Here is a 15,141-nt window from a genome sequence, read left to right on the forward strand (position 1 = left end):
AAGTCCCTGAGATAAGAAGGGATCTTACTGAGTGTGCAAGCTCCTGCTGTCAATTTAAGTATCATGCCAGTTGTATTGTGGTTTTTTATTTGTTTGTTTTTTCCCCTGAAATTGGCTGTAACTGCATGATAACTTTATCTAGTTTTGAAGTGATACAGGAAACACAGCTACATCTTTCTCCATTCTAAGAATGTCCTTTTTTTTTTTTTTTTTTTTTTTTTTTTTTTTTAATAGTTCTTCCCCTTTCTTTGGAATCTGTAGCAGCTGTTTTAGTGTGATTTTTGTACACAAACCAGCAATTGGAGCCTTGTATTCTCAGGTGAGAAGATCTTGCCAAGGCGCAGTTGTTTCTCCTGGATATCTATGTGTTTGATGGTAGGGTTTTATTCTATTAAAACACATTCTTCTGGGAGGCAAATAAAATTGTTTGTCTTGCTCAGTTACTGAAGTTATATTTAAGAAGCCTACAGTTTGGAATGCCTTTTTATTTTTGTCTCTACTTGCATTCAGTTGAGTAATATATGCCTGTCTTTGACAACAGCTATGGCACATGAATATTTAGACTAGTGTGGAGGTTGAAGAAGGGAGAGAACTCTTAATAAATGTAGCCCTGTGTGTGAGTGTATATATATATATTTATATATATATATATATATTTATATATATATATTATATATTTAAAAATATATATATACACATACATACATATATATATAAATATATATATATATCATAGAATGCTTTAGGTTTGGAAAGAATTGTAAAGCTCATCTAGTTCCAACTCCCCTGACGTGGGCAGGGACACCTTCCAGTAGACCGGGCTGCCCAAAGCCCCATCCAGCCTGGTCTTGAGCACCTCCAGGGTTGGGGCATCAACAACTTCTCTGGACAACCTGTTCCAGTGCATCACTGCTGTCATGACAAAGAATTTCTTCCTAATATCTAATCTAAATCTACCCTAATTTTTTTAAAATATATGTTTTATACGCACTCACATGTATATTTGTGTGTGTGTATATATATATATATATTCTTGTGTGATATCAGAGTTGCCCTTCCAAATCACTATCTTAAACTTTAGTGAGGGGGAAGGTACAGTAATGTAAGACAATTCACTACGAATTAGGAAAATGTCTATAAAGACCTATATTGTAGTATGAAAGGTCTACAGCTTCATGGAAAAGCCCATGTACATTAAAATTGTCTGTAAACTCAGCACGCTTACACGGTGGGAAATCTTGCTACTGGCAGCCTTACTGACTACCCAGCATGGGGTTCCTATAAGCAGGGTCTTGACTGACTAGAGTGAAAAACTTTTTTTTTTTTTTTTCCCCACGTCCATTGACAGCAGTATGAATGCTGTATAATTATAAAGGAACTGCTTCACTTCACTACTAAAAAGCTTATAGTAGTGACTGCAAGAATTTTGATATTATCCTAAAGAGATGCATTTTTGTGCTTTGCGCACTAGAAATCTGCAGACAAATGGAAGTTTCCAAAGCATGGAGAGATGAGAAATATAGAATATGGGACTGGTGGGGACAGTCAGAAGTTTATTTAGACTAGAGAGAGCTCTTGTGACTTTGCAAAATAAAATAATAATTTTAAAATGATGAAGATTTTTTCACGAATTATTATCTAGACTACTGTGGGAAATAAAAGACGTAAATAATGAATTTGACATAAGGAATTATTTTCCAGCTACAGGGACTGTGAAGAGCTGGCTTCTTGTGGAAGCTGTGAAATGTGCTTCAGTGATTAATTTACTACAGGTTACAAACTGGTTACATGATTTCTGGTAAAGGAAGAATTCGATACGCTTCTTATCCTGCCTCAGAACAAGGGAAAAAAGAAGACAGACACTTTGATATCACTGTCAGCTCTTTCAACTCATATCCATCTGTACATTAAAATGGGGAATAGAAATCTACAGAGTTGCTGTAGGTTTAGGTAACACTACACAGAATATCATTTTCCTGCTTATTTTTGTGAGGGCACCCAAAGATGGAATGGGAACTGCTCAAAAAAAAAAAAAAAAAAAAAACAACAAAAAAAGACAAGCCAGTGGTAAACCTAGTAGAGAATATATCAAAATCCCATTCTACAGACAAGGTAGCTGTAATCTTATCAACGATATTCTGGAAAAGTAAATGTATTTTTTGATCAGTGAATGTCCAAAATAGGAGAAAATCAGAGTTTGGGGATTACAAAGACCTTGGCAAGGTCATACAAATCATAGAAATTATGTCAAGCATCTTACCTGAATAAAGAAGGAGGCAAGTTGGACAGAAACCTGGGAAAGCAAGTTGGGAGTGGAGGCAAGATCCCAGCTAAACATTTCATAACCTAGAAGTAGATATCAGCTATCTTAAGATCTTAAGACTTTTTATTATTTCCTTATTTGCTGAAGGAGATGGATTTTGGGAAGTATTTAATAATACTTCTGGTATTATTACCAGAATAATAATAGCTCTGGTAAACTGTATAGGTAAGGGAATTTATGGAAAATGTAACTCAAGCTTAATCTCAAACCACTTAAATATGCAATGTTGACTCACTTGCATCTTCATAAAATATTCATTTCATTAACACTTTTTTTTTTAATGCTTTTACTGCTGGTCTATTGGGAGTAAAAGGGAGTCTAAAATTTGAGATGGTGGTGATATGTTTGCCACCACCCCCTTTCATAATGTTCAGGTTAATTCTTCAGCCAAATGTATGCTGCCTCAGATGGTGGCTAGTTTCAGCAGAGCTGAGACAGGCATGAGACTGGCTTACCATACATTGTCCCTGGGAGATCTTTTCCAAACCTGGAAGTAAATTAAATAGTAGGCAAGGTCTATTTTAAAGAAAGGACATTTAAGTTTTTATTTCATCTGGAATACCCCTTTCAAGCTGACTTTCTCCTGCTAGGCTTGTTTTATATTTGATTAGTTCTGGGAGATGGATTTTGACATTTAAAGTATGTGTAATAGAAAGAGAATAATGACATAGCAGGGATTACAGAAAAATATTTGCCCTTGAAAATGGTAATGCATTGTTAAATACAGGTTGCATCATATCTAAGTATAATAAAATAAAAATTGAAATGTGAATGATTGTGTTGGGAATGAATAGTCTCTGAGAGCAATAGAGGAAGACAGAAGAGAGGACCTTGGCAATTCTAGCAAAATGCAGAACATCACTGCTGAAAATGGATTTTGTAGTATGGTTTTGTTGTATTTCCTAACCTGATATTTTATTTTAAAAAAGGACAAATTAAAAAAAAATACTATGCACCCAAATTAAATATTAACAATGATTGTGTGCCTGGATGTCATGTCATGTCAGCTCCTCAAAGGAGAAGCTGCATTTGTGTGACATTCCTGTTAATGCTGTTGAGAGGACTTAAAAGTAAAATTTTATTGGGGGATGCAATGGGAGGTTATTTGTAGGGTGCATCTTTTCTGATTTATATTGTGGCTTCCATGACACTTGTGTCAGCACAGCCGTGGTGAGCTGAGGGCTGGAACAGTAGGCCAATGATTGGGAGAAGGATTTAGGATCTGTTTTCCTGCAAGTCATCTGCAGTCAGTGCAGTTCAGGGGGCTCTGAAGCCTACAGTTCGATGTTGTTTCCTTGACTCCACCATCCCCTATGTAGTGGCATGCAGATGTATTTATTTCTACTTTTCTGGTCAGGGATAAACTGTGCCAAGACTGGAAAATTTAATAACCAGTCCTCTGGAGCCAAGGGGGGTGATTGTGGTTGCTTTGGTTTGTAGGTGGATTGGCTTTTTTCTTTTTTTTTTTTTTTTTTTTAAATTGAAGTAATCAAAATTGTCTGTCTGGGGAGTGGAGTTTCTCATAAGGTGTTAGCTGCTTTCCCAGACAGGACTAAGTGTTGGGAACTGACTGGTGTAGTTGTTTTGTCACTCAGTTGACTAACAAAATGAGAATTAAAAATGTTAGTTTTGCCTGTTGTTTTTTTGTTGTTGTTTTTTTTTTTTTTTTTTTTTTATTCCTGTTAGTGATCCTTATCCTTCCATGTAACCCATGTACTGTGGTCCTTGTCATTATAATGAGTGTTATGAATGGGTTTGGTCACTCTCTTTTGGGCCAAGATCTCATCCAAATCATCATACATGTACAGGGGAAGGAAAATTTATGATCTAAGTGCATGAAAAAAACAAAACAAAACACAGAGATATCAACAAATATGCTGCTTCCTGATCTGCATACTTTTCCTAAATTTATTCTAACAGGAGTCAGGACTACAGTTTTCTTGTAAATAAGCTATTTTTTTCTTTTCCCATCCTTTGTTTTTCAGATGTCCTTAATTCTTACTGACAGTAACTAAATCAAGTTCTCTTCTAGTTGTGTTTAAAGACTAGAAAATCCAGCACTAAGATAAGGAATTACAAGCAGTGAAGACTGCTCCAGCTTTCAAGTCCTGATGCTCCCAATAGCCCAACACGGCCCAGTTCCTCATGCTATTGTTAATGGTGATTCTCAAAATACTGTTATTTAAATGTTTTTGATGAAAGGAAAATGCGTGAGTCCTTTGTGTTTTGATTAAAATAGAGGAAGCCTGGACCTGCTTCTTTGTGTCTCATACGTGCTTGGTTTACTTACCTGCTTTTGCATTTTATCTAACCTTTGTCATTCTGGTATCTATGTGCTAATGGAACTTGCCTTGCACCTCTCTTGTGCTAGATTTTGCTCCTAGCAGATACATCCCATGGGCTCATAAAAATGCAGCTGTGGAGAAACTTATATTGTGCCTCTGGCATGCTCAGAGCTGCAACAAAATGCAGTGCATTTAAAGAAGTTATTGCCCGTTTGTCATGCTGTAGGCTTCCACTCCAATTTTAAAAATGACTTTTTTGTTTCTGAGGGCTTTATCCTTGCAAGCAGAAACAAGAGCTTGCTGCATGGTCATGCAGCGCAGCTTGTGTGTGATATTTCTTCCCATTTCTAGCCTCTAAAGTATATAAGAAGCTCCACGTTCCCTTTCCTTTGTGGTAGAGTTAGAGATAATGCATGACAAAAGCTGCTGTAGCCCACTTGGTTCCCTTTGTTTCTTGGATATAGCAAGAAGCTATATCAGGGTCTCCACTCCCTCCCTGTGCACTTCCCGAACTTGAATGTCTTTTTCTCAAATCCCGGAGAATGTGAGACTTAATGTGGACCTTTTGTGATCTGTTCAGGAGGGGACTACAGCAGCTCAGTTGCTGTAGGTTGCAGCTCATGGAGTGTTCCTAGTTCTACCACAACTCCCTTTCCCTAGCACTCTGCCTGTGTTGAGCATTCCCATTTTGTGACATCTCATCTCAGGGAGGTATGTACTCTCCTGCCTATCTAAACCAGTTATTCCTTGATCTCAAGATCATCAGAAGAAAGCAGTTGTGTACCCTTCCACTGACTCTACAGGTGTGTCTGCTCTGCAGTGTTCTTTGGGATTTCCAAATGCATTGACCTTGCAGTGTGCTGTGCCAGCTCTGTCGTCTCCTCAAAATACAAAAGGGCCTCTTTTTTTCTATTTCTCTCCTGTAACACTTGCGGTTTATGTCATTCAGCTGTTGAGGATTGTTCATCAATTTTCAGTGTTCTTTAAATTCCTGTTTGCACATCTGTTTGAAGCTGAAAAGTTCCTGTTATGTAAACCTGCACATTTTTGAAGCCAAATTGTTTTTTTCTGAAGATTAAAATATTCGTTGTTCTGTTCGAGCAGTGGCTGTTTCCTTGTTGAAGAGACAGAGCTGATAATTTCAAACAAAATGAATAATTCTTTCCCCAGGTGATCCACCAAATAGTGAGCTGCTGTGAATTTCTGAGATTGGTGTCTCAGACCTTTTCAAGTTTGTGTCTCAGAACCTGCGGTGGTAATTGTGGGAGATCAGCAGGTATCTTTGTGGAAGAGGACAGATTAATACATATGTGTATATACGTGTGTGTGTGTGTATATACCTGTTTTCAAGCTCAAATATGAGTTCTATGTCATTACCTGAAATAGAAGTCAAAGGAGGCTCAGGAAGTCCTGCAGCAGTGCAGAGATTTTAAAGAGGTCTGAGAGCTGAAGTGACAAAACAGAAGGCTCATGGATTCTTAAAGTCAGTGTAGGGTGTCTGAGGTGGAGTGTGCTCCAAGGAAGGGCCAAAAGAGTAATATTTAGAGTAGGGTGCTGGATTTACACAGCTTTGGAGTTGTTAGGAAATAAAGAATTATAGGATGGAACTGGGAAGGATGGGTAATTGAATCACATAGGAACTGAGCGACTGGATACTGAGGCCGAGAAAAGCCTAAACACCAGAAATACATGTGTGGGGGCTGCAGGAGAGATCTGTGAACAGAAACATTGGAAAACAAGAGTTAAAGGATGTATTTAGTGTCAGGAATGGCAGAAGTGGCAGGCTACCCATTGACTGAATGTGAATTTAACTTGGGGTATTTCATTCGGTCCTTCAGAAACAGTGTTTTTAAGTGCAAGTGATAGCAACAGCTATATTGGCTCAAGATATGGATTGAGCAAATGATGGATTGTTAGACTAGTTAAAAATGAATACACAGCATAAGGGGATACTAAGACTAGGTTGAACATGTTAAAAACAAATAAGCTAAACAGTGCTTTTAATGTGCCTTGTTGGCTTCAGTTTTGTTACTTATTTTTTTGCTTATTTTTATGTAAAGACTTGCACTGGGATGTTAATCAGCACATCTAGCCATTAATCTTTTTTATAGGTTGATCATGATAGCTGACAATGACCAAAAATACATCTTTACAAGTGATAATAAGCAGGCGTAGGGACTCTGTTGTTACTGGTGAATACTTTGGGTTCAAATAACTTGCTGCAAGAAAGCAGATTTGTTGCAAAAGATGCTGATGATGCTGATTGTGGCTTAGATTATGGTGTGGTCAGTGATAAAATTGACAAGCTCCAGGAAAAATGCATATTATTTACTTGCTTCTCCACAGCATAAATTCCATTCTGCTCAGAAAACTTATGAAATGTCAGCAATGTAGAACTCATCCAAAGTCCATCTAGTTGTGGTATGGTTGTTTTTTTGTTTGGTGGTTGTTGTTGCTGTTTGTTTGTTTGTTTTTCCGTAAGAGGTTACTTTTTGTCCTCTATGGTCTCATTTATGCTTGAAAATTCAGTGAAATTAACAGCATGCAGAGTGACTATAATGTATTTGCTAGATCTGTGCTTTCTCAATGGGTCACAAAGGAGCTTTCTGCAGAAAACACATTCCTAAGAAGTGACTGTTTTTGGAAGTGTCTTTGAAAATAAGTTGTGTTTTACTAAAAACATTCTCATTTTTATAATTCTCCCATCCCTGTCCTTTTCCTGAGTTAATTAAACCTTTATTAAATGTTTATCAAAAGAAAACACTTAAGATATTCAGAAACTATTTCTCCAAACTCTGAGGAGCTCAGAAGGGAGGGAGAAGCTTGGCACAAGCAGCAAAGCTATAGTCCCTAAAATTGGTCCCAGTTGACTTAAGTCAGCTTTTATCTGGGAAGCTGATACTTTACATGATACAATGGGGTAGAATAAGATGGAAAAGGTGAAATATTAATGCAAAGGAACAAAAAAATAAACTTGCAGTGGACTATTCTGTACACTCAAAAATGTCAATTTAGGTATCACTGATACCTTTCAGGTACTGATAACCAAATACCTGAAAAAAAAATGTCACTGCATGTTACAGTAGTCCTGATTTATTCTGCCTTGGGGGTGGTATGTGTGTGTGTTTCTGTCTGAAGCACAGATTTGCTTTCACACCTGTTTTACACCCAGCAGGGCACACGTACTTGATACGTTGACATCAGGCATAGAGAAAGCCCTTGCCCTGGACAGCCTTAGGTTTGTAAGTATTGCTTTATAGTTCACTTAAGTGATGGTTTTGCCCAGTTCCTTGTAAAAACAAAAACACTTTAGTACCTTTAGTATAGTATAGCAGAGAATTAATAATGAGTCTGGACAAAGGACTTTTGAAGTAGGCACTTAATTATGTTTTGAGCTTTTCAATGCATTTCTTTAAGTGGGAAGGAGAAAACTGTTTCCCTCTTGGTTTTTCAATAATGAAAGAATATAATATCTCCTGTGTGCAGTGAGCCTGCTCATACAAAGATGTCAGAGGCATTGCTGGAGTCTTGCCTGAGTAAGAACAGCAGGCTGAGAGCCCCACAGAGCAGCACTGATGTGCAACCAAACACGATAATGGAAGAGTGGAAAGTAGCATCATTTAAAGAACATCATGAAGCAGTGTCAGGAAGTGTTTTTACAGACACAGATAAATTACTGGGATGCAGTCATCCCATCAGCCAAGAGGAAAAATAAATTTTACTTATGAGAAATAAAAGACCTGTCTTAATAGGAATGGTGCAATGCAGAGAGCAAAGTGGTCCTGATGGGCTTTCGACAAAGCAGAATGCAACTGCAAATTTATAAAGGCAGCCAGAAAGATGGTTTTGATTTTCAGTGTCTGTTCTGCCATTGTTTTTCTTTATTGTACAAAGCAATCATAATTCAGACTTGAAAGCAATTTAAACACAAGTTTTCAAAAAGACTTGATCTGTTTTTTGAACAACTAATTAATAGGCACTTTGGACTTGTATCTTAAACAGTATTTTAACTGTTAAATATTGTGTGATTTCATCTCTGCCTCAGCTGAGCACTGCACCTCAATGGAGATGGAAAATTATCTAGATTTTGATAGCACAGTGTTGTAGCTCTTCACCTCTCTGCTTTTCCTTGGTTTTGCTATATCGTTTCTCTACTTTGGCAGACACTGCTCTTGCTGCTGTGTTCCGCTTCCTTTACTGGCACTGCACTACAGTTCAATGGAGAGGGATCTTCAGAGACACGAAGCAATCTCAAGGTTTACTTGAATTTTTACCAGGTCTTAAGTGTTTTTTGTATTTTTAACTATGATACTAGCCATTGGAAATTTCAGAGCAATTACAAAGTTAGAGACACTCAAAAAATGGCCTCAGATTCACCCTTGGTTCCTTAATTATGCTTTCCAAGATACTATCTCATTATCTAAAACTCAACTATGTCATTAGTTATATTTCATTTTTTTAATCGCAAGCTATATATTTGTCATATCTATGGAAGCAGAAAACATTAACATTATAAATCTATGGCTTATGCAACCTCAGCAGGAATTGCTAATGAGCAAACCTTCCTTTACATCCCTTTTAAAATTTCTTTCTTAAAACTTGTCCTGTAAATGGAGACTCTGAGACCAGAGATTGAAGCTGCGTAGTACCCCCACTTGGGCCTTCTTCCTGCCTTGTTATTGCAGGTATCTGTGTCTATATTAATAGTCCATTGTAACAAACTCACTACGTTTGTTTTTTGATTTCTTAACATGTCATTATTTACCTGGCTTCCACAAACAAAAATGTAAATGCAAATGCCAGAGAGAAGATTATAATACATTGAAATAATAATCTTAGCAAGTAATCTGTGCTCATAGCAAAGATTGTATTGTGGAGGAAAGTAGATCTCAAATTCAGTCTTATGTTCTTTTCTCACAATTTCTATGCATTTGTTGTCCAGAAGGGCAACTGAGTGGTCAGCAAAACTTAATAGTCATGGCTAAGGGTTGCTAGCAATGCATATAGATGATGCTTTTCTAGGCCAATATCTTGAGTTTGTTGACTTGGTATTTGTTGGATGCTTTGTCAGATCTTTTCACATGTCTTACACACTGTAAAATCATTGTAGGTATTTTCATGAAATCATAGCCAAGCTCCAATGACAGTGGAGTCTCATGAGGCGACAGAGGGTCTTCCTAACCCTGAGAAGGGTTTCTCCATGCCTAATCATATTTTTATCATATTTTCACAGTTTTTCCTTTTACCTGGCATGCACTATGGATTGCATTTTCCTTTTTTCCCTTTCCCCTTTTCCCATTGATCTTGATATCTCTGAGCCGCTATTTGTAGTTTAATTTTGTTACCACTGCTGCCTAAGTCTATATGCCCACGAGGTACTCTCAGCTCCACCTGGACTCCACGTGAGTGGCCTTTAACTCTGATACCTCACCACTAGGTTACATTTCAGGTTTAAGATCCCTTTCCTCTTCTTGTCTCTGAAGTGCACATAGTGGACATTTTTCATTTGTTTGGAATTTTTCCTTATTCATGTAATTACTAAAAAGTTCAGCCCTTTAAAATCATGAATTTCAAACAAGTAAATATTTGGAGGAGGGAGACTGAGAGAGGCATGGTTTCAGTTCCAAATACAATAAAAAATTATAATGCAGCACTTCTTCTGCTGTTCTTAAAGTCTTTAAATAAACATGAAGAATGCTTTTAAATTGCAGCTAAGTATCTCTCAGTAGCATAGTAATTAAAATTCACACTCCTTTTCCTCAAATTCATGCTGGCGGTAAAGAGTAATATTTAGATCACTTTTTATACAAGTAGAACATTCACTTTCAACAGTTAGTGGATTTATTTTTTTTCTGGAAGTGATGATATATTTTATTTTACTTGGCAAAAATTGCGACTGCAATTTACTGGATTTGTTGTTTTTATGACCTGTAGATGCACAGTGTATGTGCCAGCATACATAATCCCAATTTTATTCTTTTATGCAATGGAGAAACAAAAAAGATTTAATGCTTTGATGTTATCTACACCAGCACCATGAAGACTTGCAATGAATTGTAGGAGAACAACTGTAGCCACCTTACAGAAACCAGGAACTTCAGTGCAGAAGCAATCGTATAACAGCATGTTGCTACTGCCGATGAGGTTGGCTTCCTTCTTTCTCCTAAAAATTTCCAGTCAAGTGTTTTTGCACCTGTTCACATGCACTGGATGAACCAGTCAGAAATCCTGTCTACTCTCCTCCATAGTCACCAAGGAGAGCAAAATAGATGCGGCCTGTGTAGGTGCAGAAATAAAGGTGTTTGAGAGCTTTGCTGTAGTGTTTAAGGAACTGCATCAGGTTGCTGTTGGGTTGGTTAAACAGCAGGCCGTGGTATCTAGCATGTCCTGAAGCATAGCTTAAGTAGTTTTCTATTGGATTTCTAAGGTTTCATAAAAATTTGAAAAAAAATAAAAAATTAAATTTAAAAATTACCAATCAATCATTTCTTCTGCCTGAATTATGGCTTTCAGTGATGTCACAGTTAGCATTGCTGAAGTCATCAGTTTCATTTGAGATAATCTTTTGTCTGTTTTCACAGCTTACCTTCTTATCATACCTGTAGCGTGCTTTGTGTGCTGAGGCACACCAATATTATTACGAGGGTGTTCAAATGAAATGACAAAAATATTTCAGCATTTCTGGTTGCCTGAAGCAGCTAGATTTTCTGCAGTTATAAAATTGAAATTAAGTTTGTATTTTTCTAAAACTCCAAACCCTTTCAAAAAAAAAAATAAAAATTGTTCCAGATGTACAGTGTTGCTTTGGTGACAGTAGATGTCTGTTCTGGAAACAATATTAATATCTAATTAGATCATACAGTGTGAAAATTGATTCTAGACTTCATAGAAGGTATCATGATTTCTACAGATATGGAACAAAAACCCTGGAGAATATTCAAACTGTCTCATACTGGAAAAAGCAGACTCTGTTACACCTTGCCCTAATCAAACTTACTGGAATTAAATAAAAACTACAAATGTTAGATATTTTACAGCCTTCAGGCCCCTGATGGGTCATGATTTTTTTCTAAATGGATCTGAAAAATGTGACTAAACAGAATAAAATGGATTGAGAGGGATTTCAATTTATTCAGTGGTTCACACTGCTGCTAGAAAGTCCATGTGGGTCTATAAATGGGGAAAAAATAAAGCTATTGTTTACTGATGGATAAGTTATAACACATAGATATTATTTCCTTTTTTTCCATTTTATTAAAGATAAAAACATGAAGCAAAATGATACCTTGCCTGTTCATCTTACGTGTCCAATCCAGTAGTCTATCAGTGTTTTTAATAACAAAACACAGTGGTCCCTTTGTTTTAGTTATTAATAACAAAAAACATTTATTATTATTGTTTTTATTAATAACAAAAACACAGGCAATGCCCCGTGCTACATAGAGCTTGCCCCTGCGGAGTTATGAGCTCTGGGAGGACCATGCAGGTAGTTGCCAAAGTGAGATGTGTTAGTGTTTGTCATTGGCCCTGGAAAAAGCATAAAGTGGATTTGTTCGAGGTTTACTTTGCTGAGCCCATTCACTTTCATGTCATCCATTTCCTGTCATTTTAGAAATGAATCTGTTAAAATAACTCTATTTTTGTGACAGCTTTTTTTTTTTTCATATAGATCTATAGGAAACAAGTTCTCTTTATGAAAAACCTTTTGTATATTTTAAATCAAATGAAATTCATATTGAAATTGTTCTCTGTAACTAAAACGTAAATTCAGATGCTAAACTGAACCAATCTGTCTGCTGCATATGCTTTATCATCTAACTGTCTTGACAACCCTTGTTAACATTTACATAAACTATACAGGCTAATAATAATGACGATGATGGAATTAGCTCGTTACTATCTTATTTTTGTTATGTAATTTTAATCTCTGTAGGAAGGAGAGCCACTATATCTTTTGAATTACTCAATGACTCTGTTTTACTATTATTAGTTATTTGTATGCATTTGTTTCTCTACACAGCACAGAAAAGCATGCTGGCTGCCTTGTAGGATATCTAGAAATCTGTCTGTTGTGCTTGTCATCAAGATTATGATATCATTTAATAATGACATTTTACTATCAATAACTGACCTTTCTCTGAAACATATTCAGTGTTAAATCTGGTTGATGGTAATTTTCAAAATAATTGTGGACAACATGATCATGCATCTCATCTCCTCTACATAATTTTTTTTCAGTCATGTCACTGAGTTGACTTTTGCAGAAAAGATGGCAAGTTTAGTGTCTAGCTACTTAGTTGTCGCTAGAGAAAGGTAACAGGTTAATGTTTGCCCTAGCAGGGTAGGACAATAGCCACCTTACAGCCTTCAAGGTCCTAGTTTTTCTCAATGACACCAGTCTCTTTGCTCATTTATGAAAAATTGAAGTTTGATTTTTAACATATTACTCTATTTTCCTACAAATATATTTAAATCTTTTTTTTTTTTTTTTTTTTTTTTTTTTATGATATGCTTAAATTCTCTACAATGTTATTTATGAAAACTTTGAAACAGAGAAGTACTTTTAACTGTTAATCAATGTACAAGGAAGGAAAAATACCCCCTTAATTTAAAATGGTTATATGAAATTTATGTATAAGAAAGGAACATAGCTATACCTTTTAGAATGATTTATTGTACTAGTCTTAACTTCCTATTTCAGATTTTCACATGAGCGAAAACAGTCTATGTTTTGGGGGAAAAAAAAAGTAGGTGTGATTTTAGTTTTAATTTCTCTCATAAGTTGTTTCTTTACTAATGTGAGGGAGCAAGCCATATTACTGGCTGAAGCTTGGAATATCTGTTTTATAATTAAAGTTTTTGAATGATAGAGAAAAGGAAAAATTACCTTTAATTTGAAATTTAATTTTTACACATAGGAAGCAAAGTCAGTAGTGCCAAAACACAGAATTATAGAAATATATTACTGATAGCGATATCTGGTATTGTCATGGAAGGACTTAAAAAAAGGTATCGAAGAACTCTACTGGCCATTTTGAATTATGCAAAAGAGATTTTCTTGTTGTAAATTCTTGCATACCAATCTGACTGTTTTTGATTTGTGCTCTCAAAACTAGAGGTATTGTTTTTGTACCTTCTTGTTAGAGAAAGGGGCTCCTAAAAGAAAAATAAGAAGGAAGACGATGCCAAGAAAGTGGACTTATTGAGAAACAGTTGTTTCTCAGACCTACATGTCTAATTTTCTTTAATAACTGTTCAGATTCAAAGCCAAGAATTTTTTTGTACTGCCTTTGGTTTTTTTCATTTGATAGGTTGCATCAGTTGTGTTTATTTTTTTTTTTAAATCTTCTTTTGTTGAGGGACTTCAAAGCCATCAATGCCTTTCCATCTAGGGGCTGCATCAAGTCCTTTCCTGCCCTGTGTCTGTCCTTCTGCTGGTTTCTTTCTGTGAGTTTGTTCCCACTTTCATACACTGTGCCACAAGCCTACATCTCCAAGACAAAATGCTACCATTACATAACTGATGTGACTTGTACAGTGCACAAGTGGTGTGTGGGTGAAGGCACATCTTGGGGAGAGCAGAGCGATGGGTAGTATAAAAATAGGTATTGCAGTATGTGCCAAAATGAGTAAGTTACATTGTCGACTGAACAACTAAACCTAATCCCCCCTTTTCCTGCCCACTTTCCTCCCCCAGTTTCTAATAACTGTAATCCAATAAAATAAATGACATGAACTGAAAGGAAGTAGAAACTGGCTTAATTTTTGTCACTTGTCAAATATTCTATCATTTTGCCTGCTGTGAATTGCATTGAAAATTGGCTACTGTTTGGAGTTTGTAAAATATTTTAATGGGCAAACAAAAAGTGTTGGTCAGCTGTTTGTGAGTGTACGTATATATAAAAATACAAATCTAAATGAAGGACTATGCTTCACTGACTTATTTAGGGATCATTCAACTGCTTTTAAAGATGTGTTAAATAGCAAATGGGGGGGAAGTTGTGAATAGAATGGTTAACCATGATGAATTAGTGTTGAAATGTGAAGTTGATTAGTCATTTTACATCAGCTGTAATTATGGAACATTACTGCAAATAAATCATGTACGCTGGGATATACCAAAAGGTAATGTTATTGATTGCATCTGACATTTGGATAATAAGCTCCTATTGAAATCACACAAAAGGTAATTTTAAATCTTATGTCTTTGTCAAAGTTATGATTTTATGGTCAAAACATTACATTAGTTGGTTCTATACTATAGCCATAATGTAGTTTAACTTTACGATATTAGACAGCTCTGTGTCTAAGAAGCTATGTTTGAAAGTTTTTCTTGTTGTGTATTGATGTGGACAGCCACCAGACTAGATCTTCACATGTTTTCAGATGTTGATATCTGTCTTTTAATATTGCACCGATTGGCAAAATGTCTTCGAAAATCCGGTCTGTAGTTAATTCCACCTTGCACAAATATAGAAAACATTGGTGCTTCACCTTTAGGATCTGGGACATTTTGCACATACATTTGACTTA

General features: G+C 36.1%; 1 protein-coding gene across 29 annotated transcripts in view; it reads left to right on the forward strand.

The window, feature by feature from the left end:
- HTR2C (5-hydroxytryptamine receptor 2C) overlaps nt 1–15,141 on the forward strand; it is a 333,447-nt gene that overhangs the window by 209,345 nt on the left and 108,961 nt on the right. The gene's annotated exons all lie outside the window — the stretch shown is intronic.

The sequence above is a fragment of the Anas platyrhynchos genome, chromosome 10 (genome assembly GCF_047663525.1).
Source record: "Anas platyrhynchos isolate ZD024472 breed Pekin duck chromosome 10, IASCAAS_PekinDuck_T2T, whole genome shotgun sequence".
Classification (NCBI taxonomy): Eukaryota; Metazoa; Chordata; class Aves; order Anseriformes; family Anatidae; genus Anas; species Anas platyrhynchos.